A 14252-nucleotide genomic window follows, 5' to 3' on the forward strand; every position below is an offset into this window, starting at 1 on the left:
CCATGGGGTGTATTACGTCCAGCTGAGGGAAGACGGGGCCTCGATTTAACGTCTCCTCCGAAAGAAGTGTGACTAATGACACGGAAAAGACACTGAATACTCAACACGTGAAATGTAAAGTGTCTGTTAATAGTAGCTTTAATGATTGGCTAGATACTGTTTCTATGGTGATGATTAATCGCAACATCGTCTTTGGGAGTTGCTATGAAAAACAAGGCCAGTCAAGGAGAAAATGATTGCAGTTGTTTACAGTATTACATAACTTGAGCTGTGGAGAGTTGAGAATGCAGTCATACTCTGTTTATATTGATCTATAGGACATGATTTTATCTCTGAGCCGGGAACCCGTGCGTCTGTAGATATTGGCGTGGAGAACCCGGAAGCCAAATGAGTGCGATGCAAGTAAGTATTTGTGCTTCCGGGTTTCTCACGCGGCAGGCAGCTAGATTTACAGGCAGGCTGCTTGTCGGGAGGGAAAGGAGCAGTGAATCAGAGAGTTGGGGAGGGAGGGAGAGATCGTGGGCCCTGGAGGGGAGCGGGGAGGTGGGGGATGTGGAGGACATCGGGTGGGCCTTGGAGAAGATCGGGGAGGGGTGGGGGGAGTCCATCATCAGGGGGGAGGAGTGGGGGTGGGCCAATCGCGGGATCCTGTCACGCCAGGTGAGTTTGTTGGGCCTGGATGACGCACTCCTGCTCCCCGGGCCCACAAGCAGTGCAATAAAGGCACTCACCTCATGGATCCGAATCTTCCTGCCTGCTTTCACTTGATGTGAGTCAGAGGTGAGGGGAAATCTGAACAGGTAAGGTTAAATTTGTTTTATATTTGTAATACACGAAAAATTAAGTACCTCATCTATTGCAATGAGGTACATTGCCCCTTTAAGTATCGGCCAGCCGGCTGTAAGTGGGGACGGGCTTCTGGGTTTCTGGTGCGTGCCCGCATTCTAACACACCTGGATTAAACCCGAAAGTGGGCACCTTGGAGCCGGGATGCAGTCCCGCTCGAAAAATCTATTCTATTTACTGGCCACTGCCCCCAACCCACCCATTCTTTGTGTTCTCTGTTGTACTGAGACTCACAGCAGGTCTAAAGCTCAGTCCAGCACAAAACCAAGTAACTATTTTCTGGAGCGAGCTTTAGATCAATCTGAATTAGATTAATTCATTTTAATTTGTAAACAAATCAAATTTTGGCTCAGTTTCAAGCAGTCAGATTTGGAAGCAACTGCTCCTTTACAAAGCTGCTATACTATACGCATAATGGGATAACAAACCATGTTTTTATTCATCCAGTGCATGTGCATGGTTGAGGGGGGGGGTTCGGAGTCAGACATTGGGAGGGTTGGACATGGGTGGGGGGGGAAGGTGGGGTGAACAGGGGTCGGCTGATCACGGGGGCCTGATCGCAGCAGGTGAGCTTGTTGGGCCTGGAGGAAGCACTCCTGCTCCTCCTGGCCCACAAGCAGTGCGATAAAGGCACTTCCCTGTTGATCCGGGCCTTCTCACCTCCTCTTACATGGCGAGAATCACAAGCCCTGGGAGTCCCGGCCCCCGGGAGTTAAAAATAAAAAAGCTATTAAAATGGAGGCACGCAGTCTCCTTGAAAGGTTTTACTGACCGACCCGCCTCCTGAGAGCGGATTGGTCGCCCACCCTCCTGACCCGCCTGTGTTAAAACTGGAAGTAGGCGGGTTGGAGGTGAGTTGGGGTCGGGTTTTACATTTTTACAATTTTTACCTTCCAATCCGTCCCCGACCCACCCATTCTTGGGGGTTAAAATTACCCCCAATATGTTTGTAGGACAATGGCATCAACACCTCCAGGGAACTGAACATCATATAGGAGGTTATTAAAATGGTGATGATACATCCATTTTTTTAGATGACAATATGTTTTATTGTTGGCAATCTATGAGTCCTCCATCCATGTCATAATATTTCCTAATGATCTGGAGTATTGCTATATTTACAAAGGAGGCTAAAGAAAGGACTAAGGGGAAAATGTGTTAAAAGGATCAATTAGACATGAAGCCGATAAATCACTGACCCTTAAAAACTGAGGAAGGTGATAAAATAACAGAGATACTAACCATAATTTTCCAAAGTTCTATCGAAGCAGAAATTGTACCAAAGGACTGGATTTTGGCAAATAATCACAACTATGTTCAACAAAGGGGAAAGGAATAAGTCAGCTAATTATAGATTAATTAACTTCACATTGGTAGGAGGAAAAATGGTAGATACAATGACCCTCTCCATTAACAACCAGTAGGCCCTGATCCCTGAGGCCTAACATGCAGATGTCCAGGACTGGAAATATTGGCATTCCTACTGCCTGAAGGTCAAAGCTGGTCTGAATTTTTTTTGCTGCAAACTCATTCCAATTAGTTGCTAATGGCATTTGCAAGTGTTTGATATTTACCAGCATTCAAGAAGTGACTGACACATTGTTACAGCGTTGTGAAGTAACAACTATTCAAACACCAACAATTTTGTACCATTTGTTGCATGGTTTTGCTGTATTTTTCATAGCGAAAAGTAGGGTGAGTGATGGAATGGGTGAGGGTGTGCCTGGTTGGACAGTCCTCCTCCTCAGCAACATCTCACTTTGGGTTATCTAGAGGAGAAGAGAATGAAGGCATTTCATAATGTTATGTAGCTGTTACTCTCCTAGCTTTTGAAGGTGTCAAAAGCGTTTACCCTCTCAAATTATTATAAAAGTAAGATGAAGGTAGTCCAGACAAACTTATAGCTGCCACCGACCCTCCTATCTCTCTATTGCCAACAGGTTCGACCAGGAGGGTAATGAATGAAGGAGTGCCGCTCATAAAGAGACTGCCGGGGTCAGGAGCAGCAGGAAGCTTACCTTGGCTGCTCTGGTGAGGTCATTAAACTACTTCCTGAACTACAAAGGAGATCTGGGAGTCCAGGAACCAGCACTCATCACCACAGCCACTTTCCTCCATGGAGCACACACCACATTTTTGGTAAGTCTCTATCCCTTGACTCCAAACAGCCTGTCCCTCCTATTCTATATCTCCATAAGGAGGACATCCAGGTCCAACTCCGTGAAGTTTCCCATTCATTTCTTCGATATGCCTGCTATCCTTCTGTGTCGAGTTGCTTGCTTCCTCCAGTGCTGCCATTTTCCCTTTAAGCAGCAGCAGTCTTCAGATTCTGCTGCTCACCAGGTCTCTGCCTCTCCCAGCTACATTTCCTAGACCCCTCCCTTTGCCAGCCTTTTGGAGTCAACCTTCCACCTTTTCAGGAATTGTCTGACACCACCCTCACCCTGGAGTACATGAGGCATTGCACGCTCTCCATATGCTGGTTACCTGACTCCACAATTTAGGAGGCCAGGACCGTAACATCATGGTGGACAGAGGTTTCAACCCCATCTCACTTTTGGCGGTGCCAGCGGAATGACCTGCATTCCTATGATATGATTGGTAAGCTGATGTAAATTGTGAATGGCTGTGACAGTATAATGAGCCCAACTTCTTATCCTGAATGAGATAATGGTTTATCCATTCTATTTATCAAAAATATAGTTGTTTACAGGCTATTTGCCTGTCTGCCAAGATTTAACAGGTGCCCAGTGGGTGGTTAATGTTAACAGAGGCAGACAGAATAATCTCAGTATGACACTGCTGCACGAGAACATTTGGGAGGAAGATTATGGAAGCAGTGATATCAAAATTACCAATGATCTCACTTGCCTCACAGCCCTCAAAACCCCATTTGTGAGCTTCCCAGGGACAGTGTCAATCCAAAGATACTGTTTTTGTCAGTTTAATGAGGTGATGCTAAATGCATAATTGTTTGAGCAAGACTGGTACTCCTACTGAAGCTACTAGATTTACTATCAAACTAGCGTTCCAATTGTTTTAATGGGATGGCGAACATGAAAGACATTACCCTCCTTCCTGACCTGTTTTACATACTTTGCAGGTGGTGCAAGCCTTTTGCATGCCTTGAGATTCATACCTATTCATACTCCTCTTCCTAGTTTTGTTAATGAGATAGCCCATCAGCCCTGCATACTCGTTATTCACTGAAAGTTTGTTTTAATTTTGTTTTTTGGTTGTAGAAAAATGAAGATATTTCTTCTGAAACCAGGGGGGAAATATGGTTTCTGCCACACTTCCGGGGAAGTAATGGAGACGAGACTGGGGCAGTTCTTGAAATTCCGGGCCGATGTATGGTAATCACTGTACATATTTACCTTGCTAAAGATGGATCCACGAGAGGGAGCTGGTAGAGTTGCATAGCACTATTGATTATTCGGCAGTAGTGAATGAATGGGCTCAATTTTAAAACCAAAGTCCGGGTGTGTTGGGGGCGGGCCAAAGAAAATCGCAGAAATCCGGAGCGGGCAGGATTCCCGGCTCCAACCTGCACGACCCACAGTCATCTGGGTGCGTGCGCTGTACCCGAACCCGGAAGTCCCGCACGATATTTAAACAAGCAAATGTACTTCATTGAGGTACTTAAGGTAGTTTATTTTTTGGCATATTGGCCACTTAAAAAGATTTTGACCTTACCTGGGCGGCTTTCCCACAGCTTCCGATTCACACCTGGTGAAACCGGGCGGGAAGGGCCGGATAACTGAAAAATAAATTAAATAAAATTACATTTCCCATTGTAAAAAAATGAATAAACATACCTTACAAATGATGTCGCTGCACCCCCCTGCTCCGATGTCCGATGTCTCTCTGATTTCCGCTACCTCCCCCCCGATGTCCGATGTCTCTTCACCCCCACCCCCCCACCGACGATGTCCGATGTCTTCCCCCCTCTCCCCCCCCCCTCCGATCTTTGTCTCCCCCCACCCCCACTCTCTCTCGCAATGGTCGATGAGGTCTCTTTCTCTCTCTTTCTCCCCCCCCCCCTCGGATGTGCAGCTCCGATTGGCAGCCAGCCTGTCAACCCGCCTAGTCCCTTCCGGGTATGGCGCCCACAAATCGCCCCCACCCCGTTGCCATCCCACCACCCTTTTAAAATTGAGCCCGATGGTTCCTGGTCAGAAACTTTGTTGGTTAATACCCCCTTGAATAATCAAGACCTGAACAGATATTTTCCTATTCTAATACTTTGGGCTGTCATCGGTAATAATACGTGTCAGCTTGACTCTATTGGTCGCACTTTTTCCTCTGAGCTTCATAAGAAATAGGAGCAGGAATCGGCCTTATGGCCCCTCGAGCCTGCTCTGCCATTCACTAAGATCCTGGCTGATCTTCGACCTCAACTCCACTTTCCCACCCGAATCCCATATTCCTTGATTCCCTTAGAGTCCTTCATCGGACGGGTGGTGTGATCGTTCTGCCCAAAAACGAAAATGGGCCCCATCATCCTTCTAAATGATAGTCTACCCCTCTTGATTCAAAGTCACTTCATTCAATTTACCTGATAATTCCTTTTTTTTAGCAGTAAATTCCTACTTTCCAATGTTGTTTAATTGAAATTTACTGGATAAGTCAATTATTTTCAAAAGCAAATAAAAGACTTTGACTGTCTCTGTCCCGTGCTGGTCCAGGACCACTTATAGCCCCAGTTGTCATGAATTCCCCTTGGTTGTGCTGATTTAGTATTTTTTGTAATGGGCACAGCCCTGGCCTAACCAGAATCTTTCCAACTTACATATAACAGTGATTAGATTACAGAAGTACTATTTTAAAATCCTATTTGTTTATGTATTACCAGAATAGTTCTTATTTAATTCTGCTTACCAATCTGACAGATGGCTCTGGATTCACTATACTATATTGTACCAAGAAAATGCATCCTCTTCACACCAAGCATTACTGATTACTGGAACTACAGCTTTATAATTCAGATTAGTGCTTTGAGACATCTTCGCTCCTCAATCGGATCACTTCAATCAAATTGACCAGTTGAACTTCCTCCTTCCTTCCCCCAAAGTAAATCTTTTAATTTGTTTTGAAATGAATCAGCATATCTTTACAGTGAATCACGGTTCTAATTTGTTGCTATGTATCCACTGCACGATTTCATAGCTGGCTTGTAGGTTCAGGAGTTTTATTTGTTATGTTTGTGACGAGTTCAAAATGGGTTTTGCCTTACTATGTGATCGCAAAGTTTAAAAAAAAATTCAACAAGTAAAATCCAAAGTTAAAAATGTTGAATGTGTCTTTAATCACGATTTGCTGCATTATTGATACATTATTTTATACCGTTAAAGCGTGCACATTCTATATGTCCCACTTTGTTACAGGTGCAAAAGAAACTTTTTAAAAAGAGAAAGAAAGCCAGTCATGGATTCTAGCTATGGAGGCAAGTATCCCTTCCATCTTACAAAATTCTCACTTTTTCTGCCACTGGAAAGCATAAAGCAAATATACTGTTGCCTAGTTCATTTTACTACTGATCCAATGATTCCAAGTTGTCTGCTCCACAATTTACTGCCAGGAAGCTGCTCACAGAAAATGAGCAGACAAACCATTTGAATAGCAAACCATCCGAAATGGCCAGCTTTAATCACGTAAGCTGTTACTGTGGAAAATTATCTTACAAAAGGTTGCAAAACTGTGGCTTATTACAGGTAGAATAGGTTTTCCATGCAGTGCATACTTAAATAGCAATCTCCTTTGTACAAGAATAAGATACAATAGATTGAATTATTTGATGGTGAACATCATGGTACACATTGATTGAATCATCTTATAGACATTGTAAAGCACAATGAGGTTACTATTGATTTAATCTAATATATTAAATTTACAAAGACATGCAGAACAAGTAGGAAAATGCATTAATTACATCCCACGTTTATTTCTAAATTCAAATAACATCTAAGATTTTTCTTGTTATTAAAGCCTGTTGAGTGAACTTGTTGCTCTCGCTAACTTCTTATAAAAATCCTTTCTACTCATCAATCAAGTGTTGTTGTCTTTTAGATTACTTGCTATGTTATTGATTCAATGTCCCTGACAGAAATACAATTAAAAATCCTTTGCTCCTCCAATGACTCTAATACTATCTGTACTTTGGAGTGATCTGACCTCACCTCAGCTTATGTCCATTTTTTCAGGTCTCGCTTGTTCTTCATGTATCCTTTATTTCCAATTTGCCTCATTAATAGTTATGCTGTTGGCATGGCAAATTGAACCAAGAGTTTGACATCTACTCTTTCATATGTGTTGACTAGCCAAGATTGATACTATATGGTGCAGTTACCCACTAAGACTTTAGAAGAACTAGCTGAACTAGCTGGCTCATTTCCCTTGTGTTTTTCTCCTGGCAGCCGTACCAATAGTTAATGTTAACCTCAATCTCTGGTAGAAACTGAGTAGATGTCTCCTTTGGCAAATGTAAGGAATCTTACAACACCAGGTTATAGTCCAACAAATTTATTTTAAAATCACAAGCTTTCGGAGATTATCTCCTTCGTCAGATGAATGAATGAAAAGGTTCTCAAATCGCATATCTTATACGATGTTGGGACAGCATCACACCAATCAAAAGGTGTCGTTGTTATTCAAACAGGCCAGTCACGGAGAACAGCACGTCCCAGTACACTCGATATACATTGTGTCTTTTGAAATAACTCAGCATTGGCTTTACAAAATCAATGAAAACATCCATCGATTTACATCGAGTTACATTAAAACTACAACACAAAAAAGGCCATTCGGTCCAACTGGTCTATGCCGGCATTTATGCTCCACACGAGCCTCCTCCCTCCATACTTCATCTAACCCTATCAGCATACCCCTCTATTCCTTTATCCCTAATGTGTTTATCTAGCTTCCCCTTAAATGCATCTGTGCTATTTGCCTCAACTACTCCTTGTGGTAGCGAGTTCCACATTCTAACCACTCTTCGGGTAAAGAAGTTTCTGCTGAATTCCCTATTGGATTTATTAGCAACTATTTTATATTTATGACCTCTTCAGTTTATACTGAACCCTGCAATTTAGACACAAAGCAATTTTCTCCTTTCTTTAAAAAAAATGAAGTCATTGCAAAAGACTAATAATGTAAGATTTCCTATGAATCCAATAAGGTTTTGTTTCTACAGAAAGATTTTTCAATATTTATGGATTAAGAATATTACTTTTCTGACCTTAAAAACTGGCAGTGGATACAGACCAAATATGAAAACTAATTCCTTTAACAAAGTCAAAGATTGTTGTGGAGTCTAATCATCTCATCTTACCTTATCATAAAAGGTAAAATTGTGTCCTTAGCTATTTTCTATGAAATAACATTCTCTTAGTTCTTCTAAAGTCTTACTTGGTGACTGCACCATATAGACCAGAAAGTCCCAGATTCAATTTCTGCTGAGTTGGCTACTCTGTTTGGTGGCAGTAGGGGAATAACAATTGGCCTTAGCGTCATGGCTACAGAAGTAACAATCCTGATTATTATCTAGTGGCCTTTGCTGGAAAATATGTGTGGATGCCAGGTGAGGACACAACGGGCATAGGCGCTGGCTGGCATGCAATACAGGGGGAGCAAGTCTGAGACACTGTCAGACCTAGTGGGTAAGCGTTGCGGGCAGCTTCTGTTTGCATTCTTTCTCAAAGTGGCCTTCAGTTCAGTTTCATAGTACTCGCGGACAGCAAATTGTGCCAAGTAGGAACAATGTAAAAGCAGTCCTTAGTGTTAACCCTAAACTGAACCTGTGCTGGGTAGATCAAACACGATGTGCTGTAATTTCTATGATTTTATGTAATACTAGATGATTTGGGATTGGACTTTCCCCTCCCTCACTAAACTAACAAGAAACAACATCTGCTCAAATAGACCATTAGGTAAACAATCAAGTTAAAAGTGATTTTGGTGCTCTGGCACCAGGCTCTGCCTATCACAATGATTTAAAACTAAGAATGGAACATGGAAAAAGACACAACACATTTTGTCCGTCTTAGCACGGTGTAATCAAGTGCTCCTTACGTCAGGATGGCCAGCACTTGTATTACCCCTTTATGTTCTCAACGCCAATGCAACCTAGTCAACTAAAGGCAGTTCAGCGCTCCTGCACACTTTTATTGTTCAGTTCACCAAGACAAATATACATTTATCATATGCAAATATACATATAAAAAAATAGTGCTAGGGAAATTAATGGGTCTAAAGGCTGACAAATCCCCAGGGCCTGATGATCTACATCCCAGAGTACTAAAGGAAGTGGCCCTGAAAATAGTGAATGCATTGGTGATCATCTTCCAAAATTCTATAGACTCTGGAACAGTTCCTACAGATTGGAGGGTGGCAAATGTAACCCCACTATTTAAAAAAGGAGGGAGAGAAAAAACAGGGAATTATAGACCAGTTAGCCTAACATCAGTATTGGGGAAAATGTTAGAGTCTATTATAAAGGATGTGATAACAGAACATTTGGAAAGCATGAATGGGATTGGACAAAGTCAGCATGGGTTTATGAAAGGGAAATCATGCTTAACAAATTTACTGGAGTTTTTTGAGGATGTAACTAGTAGAATAGATAGGGGAGAACCAGTGGATGTGGTTAGTGTGCAAAATTAAAGCACATGGGATTGGGGGGAATATACTGCCATGGATTGAGAATTGGTTAACAGACAGGAAACAGAGAGTAGGAATAAACGGGTCTTTTTCCGGGTGGCAGGCAGTGACTAGTGGGGTACCGCAGGGATCAGTGCTTGAGCCCCAGCTATTCACAATATATATCAATGATTTGGATGAGGGAACTAAATGTAACATTTCCAAGTTTGCAGATGACACAAAGCTGGGGTGGAATGTGAGCTGTGAGGAGGATGCAAAGAGGCTCCAATGTGATTAAGACAAGTTAGGTGAGTGGGCAAAAACATGGCAGATGCAGTATAACGTGGATAAATGTGAGGTTATCCACTTTGGTTGTAAAAACAGAAAGGCAGATTATTACCTAAATGGTGATAGATTGGGAAAAGAGGAGGTGCAACGAGACCTGGGTGTCCTTGTACAGCAGTCGCCGAAAGCGAGCATTCAGGTGCAGCAAGCAGTTAGGAAGGCGAATGGTATGTTGGCCTTCATTGCAAGAGGATTTGAGTACAGGAGCAGGGATGTCTTACTGCAGTTATACAGGATGTGGAGATGCCGGTGATGGACTGGGGTGGACAAATGTAAGGAATCTTACAACACCAGGTTATAGTCCAACAGTTTTATTTGAAAATCACAAGCAATCACAGGTGACGAAGGAGAAAGCCTCCGAAAGCTTGTGATTTTCAAATAGAACTGTTGGACTATAACCTGGTGTTGTAAGATTCCTTACATTTGCAGTTATACAGGGCCTTGGTGAGACCACATCTGGAGTATTGTGTGCAGTTTTGGTCTCCTTATCTGAGGAAGGATGTCCTTGCCATGGAGGGAGTGCAACAAAGGTTTACCAGACTAATTCCTGGGATGGCAGGACTGACATATGAGGAGAGATTGGGTCGACCAGGCCTATATTCACTAGAGTTTAGAAGAATGAGAGGTGATCTCATTGAAACATATAAAATTCTAACAGGACTAGACAGACTAGATGCAGGGAGGATGTTCCCGATGGCTGGGGAGTCCAGAACCAGGGGTCACAGTCTCAGGATACGGGATATGCCACTTAGAACCGAGATGAGGAGAAATTTCTTCACTCAGAGGATGGTGAACCTGTGGAATTCTCTAGCACAGAAGGCAGTGGAGGCCAAGTCATTAGATGTATTCAAGAAGGAGATAGATATATTTCTTAATGCTAAAGGGATCAAGGGATATGGGGAGAAAGCGGAAACAGGGTACTGAGTTAGACGATCAGCCATGATCATTTTGAATGGCGGAGCAGGCCCGAAGGGCCAAATAGCCTACTCTTGCTCCTTTTTTTATGTTTCTATCACAGACTTGTGTCTCTCCTCCCTGATGGTCTGCCGCTGATCTGAACCCCTTGCTTGTTTACCTAATCAGGGATACCTATGATGACTTGTTAGGAGCCTAGCTGGCTGACACCATCCACTCCCCAAAGTCCTAATACCCTAAAATAACAGAAGTGGATTACACATCATCACAATGGACATCACCACTTATAAATGGCAACCAAATTAAAATCCAGTGATCCAAATTTGAATATTTACCCAGGATTACAAATTGAGGGTGGAGTTAATTCCTATCATCTGTGCTTTTAAATCATCATAGTCTTTTCTGATAGTGTCATTCTTCTGTGACACTATCAGGGAAAATCATTCACACTTTGAAAATCCGAGGATTATATTTTCCATCCATTGTTCCTACTCAAAAGAATTCACTCACGCCTTTACCAATTAAATCTATTCCAGCTGTCACCTACCTTCGATATTACCTCTCTGGCTTTAAAGTCAGCAATAACAGCAAATCTTTACTGTTATTTGTGATTTAGCAGATGTATTTCTCAGTAATTAGAAGACTGCACCGACCCTGATGGCTACATTCAGAACCACAGGAAGTTACTGAGTTGGGGAAACAAAGATTAGTTGCAGTCCAGTCGGTTAAATTATCTGCCCACTGCCTATTATTTGAAGTGGAGGGTTTTACAGTTAGTTAACTAAATCAAAATAATGGTAGTCAGCATTTTCATCCTGTGGCTTAAGGCACTTTGCCCATGGGATTAGACTTGGGTTTTGTAAATTTAAATGAAGCAAAGTGCAATTCCATTATCTTTATCAATGAAAATGATTCATTTAAGGTTCTCATTTCAGATGGCACATTATGAAAGTCGACCAAAAATGTAGATTTTACAACAAGAATAGTTACAAAATTAAATCACCGATTGACCCTGAAATTCCAGGGTGCACGGCAGAGCGGGACTCACAGCTGCTGACAATGAAGGACGTAAAACCTAATAATGCAAGTCGCAGAGATGGGGTCGTTCATGTAATTGGGGCGGGTGGCCTGCACCTGTATGGACGTAACAGCGGGGCCTGCCATGCCTGTCCTCTCCTGTCTGACCTGACGAAAATTGGAACAGCACCGTGCTGCTCACTAATGAAGGAACGAGAAGCCTGAGAAAGGCTGAATACATAATGATAAATTTTGGATAGTTTTCCTCAAAGGGAAATGTGGAGCTTTTAACATTGAAGGAATCGATCCCTTTCGGATTGATCACCTGCGACCAGGAATCTATTGAGGCCTTTGGAAGGCCCACTGCAGAGCTCACACCAGCTCTTAGCCTGTGTAGCTTCTACTGGGCCTTTGGAGAATGTGATGGGTAGAATCTCAGTAGGTATGCATTCCATCCCAAATTTCGTCCGCTCCACCCCCTGGTGGATGTTTCATCCGATTTTGACCTCTCACCCAATTGGAATTTTGGGGCCATAGCATTTCCTTTCACATTTTTTTCCTTGTTTTCTCCCCAGTCTCCCGAAGGTGGTGACTTTACTGGGATCTAGTTCCAAGAGCATGCGAGCTCTCCAGTATTTCAACCAAGCAACGGTTGTTCATGTCTGAGCCTATTGATGAGTGTCATCCTTGGAAGGGATCACAGTTGGTAGACTTACCATCCCCTAAACACTAATGTTCTGGCCGCCGCCATTTTTAAAGGGGCCTTCCCATAGGCAGTAGGCTTTTTTATTATTGGGATCCTATGACGTAGTTAGGGCCCCAATTGCAATTATATGGGACACGTGGGAAGAGCTAACTTTAACTGCCAGTGGGATGGCAGTCCAAAGTGTTGACCATGTCTGTCGGTTCAGTTGAAAGTCAGTGACAGCCTCTGGTATGAGAAATCAGCACAGGTCTAGGGTCAACTCTTACTTGGAGAAAACTGCAAAATAAACGTGACCGGTGTCAAACTGCTGAATTTAGCCTCGGTCTTTTCTTAATTGACATTTCATAAGGCAATTAAAAAGCAAAAGAGGATCTTCACAGAGAGATCTCTGTGAACTTGGACTAAACAACCAGCAATTTCAATATGGGTGGTAGGAATCAAAATCATGAACTCTGTGGTAGTGATAATTAACACCTCTTAGTCCAAAGGTCAAGGGAGTTTATAAGCCTTAGAGGTTTGAAATTGTGCTGTACATATTTGTAACGTAGTATTTTCAAACAAAATTCCACTATATTATTTTAACAAAGATATTTACCTGTTTAAAAAAATTCCAACCACTGAGAGTGGTCCTTGGAAAAAATGAGTAGAGGTAAAAGATTGTACAATGAGACTCAATCCCAACATAGTGAGGAAAAAGGTCAGACCAAAAACAAGCAAAACTCAAACACTGAGTGGCCCAGAAATTTGATAATGCTGCTCCCATTGTACCAGCATAAAACAGGTGCCAAAACATCCAATATCGCGGGCTGTGTGCAGTAGGACCTTTGAGTATGGGGCAGATAAGGGGCTTCACACCTGTTTGATGCCTCCTTGGCCCCGGGCCGGCTGCTATCAGGAAAACAAAGTCTACATGTAACTTAACCAGCGGTCCTTAAAGGGACCGCTGCAGGCCGCCACCAAAAAGGTAAGTTTTTAAAAAATACTTACTTTAATGTGGAGCCCGGAGAAGCACTCCACTGCCAGCCAATGCTCATGCCCCTCCTGATCTCTACCTCACTCCTCATCCCACTTGTTATCTCAACCCCCTCCACCCTCCTCCACATCGCTACCTCGACACTCCTCTTGGTCACCCCTCTCTCCCCCTCCTGGTCACTACCTGGCTCCCCCTCCCTCCCCACTGCCTCCAGGTCGCTACCTCGACACTCCTCTTGGTCACCCCCACTCTCCCTCTCCCAGTCACCCCCTCTCCCAATAGCCCCCCACTCTCTCAATTGCTTCCCACTCTCCTGGTCAGGCCCCTCCCTCCCAATCACCACCCCCCACACCCCCCGCCGTCACCTTGCAAGACCTAGCTGCGTCACCAGCTGCGGCCCGAATTCAAATCGTCTTCACCGGCGAGCTGCCAGGGGACACCCAGCAGTCATCTGCAGTTTGCTGGGCTGATGTAAATGAGGCCCAAGGCCCAATATCGGGATCAATCCGCGCGCCCAGTTCGCGCCAGCAGGCCTCAATTTCTAGGCCAGTGAGTGTAGTCAAGTTTCAATGACAGCTGATGTTGGAAAAACATGATCTTCAGGTTGAATCCAACGTTACAGAATGGATACAAATGTAAATTTCAACAGCATGTTCTTTGTGCTGTGAATGAAATGACAGAAAGACTTACCTTTTTAATGCATATCAAAACACTTGACATAAATTACTTGAAGTGGAGTCATTTGAAGTGGAGTTATGAACACAGACAGAAAGATCATAACCACTGCTCCCATTTTTTCTGTCAGCTAGTGCT

The 14252-nt window shown here is 43.2% G+C and overlaps 1 long non-coding RNA gene across 2 annotated transcripts; it reads left to right on the top strand.

The window, feature by feature from the left end:
- The first annotated feature begins 281 nt into the window (after positions 1–281).
- Positions 282–6675, top strand: LOC137334945 (uncharacterized). 2 transcript variants are annotated; one of them, XR_010966276.1, is made up of 5 exons: positions 282–402; positions 2787–2985; positions 4089–4202; positions 5739–5919; positions 6234–6675. It is a non-coding gene; the product is annotated as an uncharacterized lncRNA (long non-coding RNA). The 2 variants fall into 2 exon arrangements; XR_010966275.1 differs by lacking the exon at positions 6234–6675 and having other exon boundaries at positions 5739–6113.
- The last annotated feature ends 7577 nt before the right edge of the window (positions 6676–14252 follow it).

The sequence above is a fragment of the Heptranchias perlo genome, chromosome 18 (assembly GCF_035084215.1).
Source record: "Heptranchias perlo isolate sHepPer1 chromosome 18, sHepPer1.hap1, whole genome shotgun sequence".
Lineage (NCBI taxonomy): Eukaryota > Metazoa > Chordata > Chondrichthyes > Hexanchiformes > Hexanchidae > Heptranchias > Heptranchias perlo.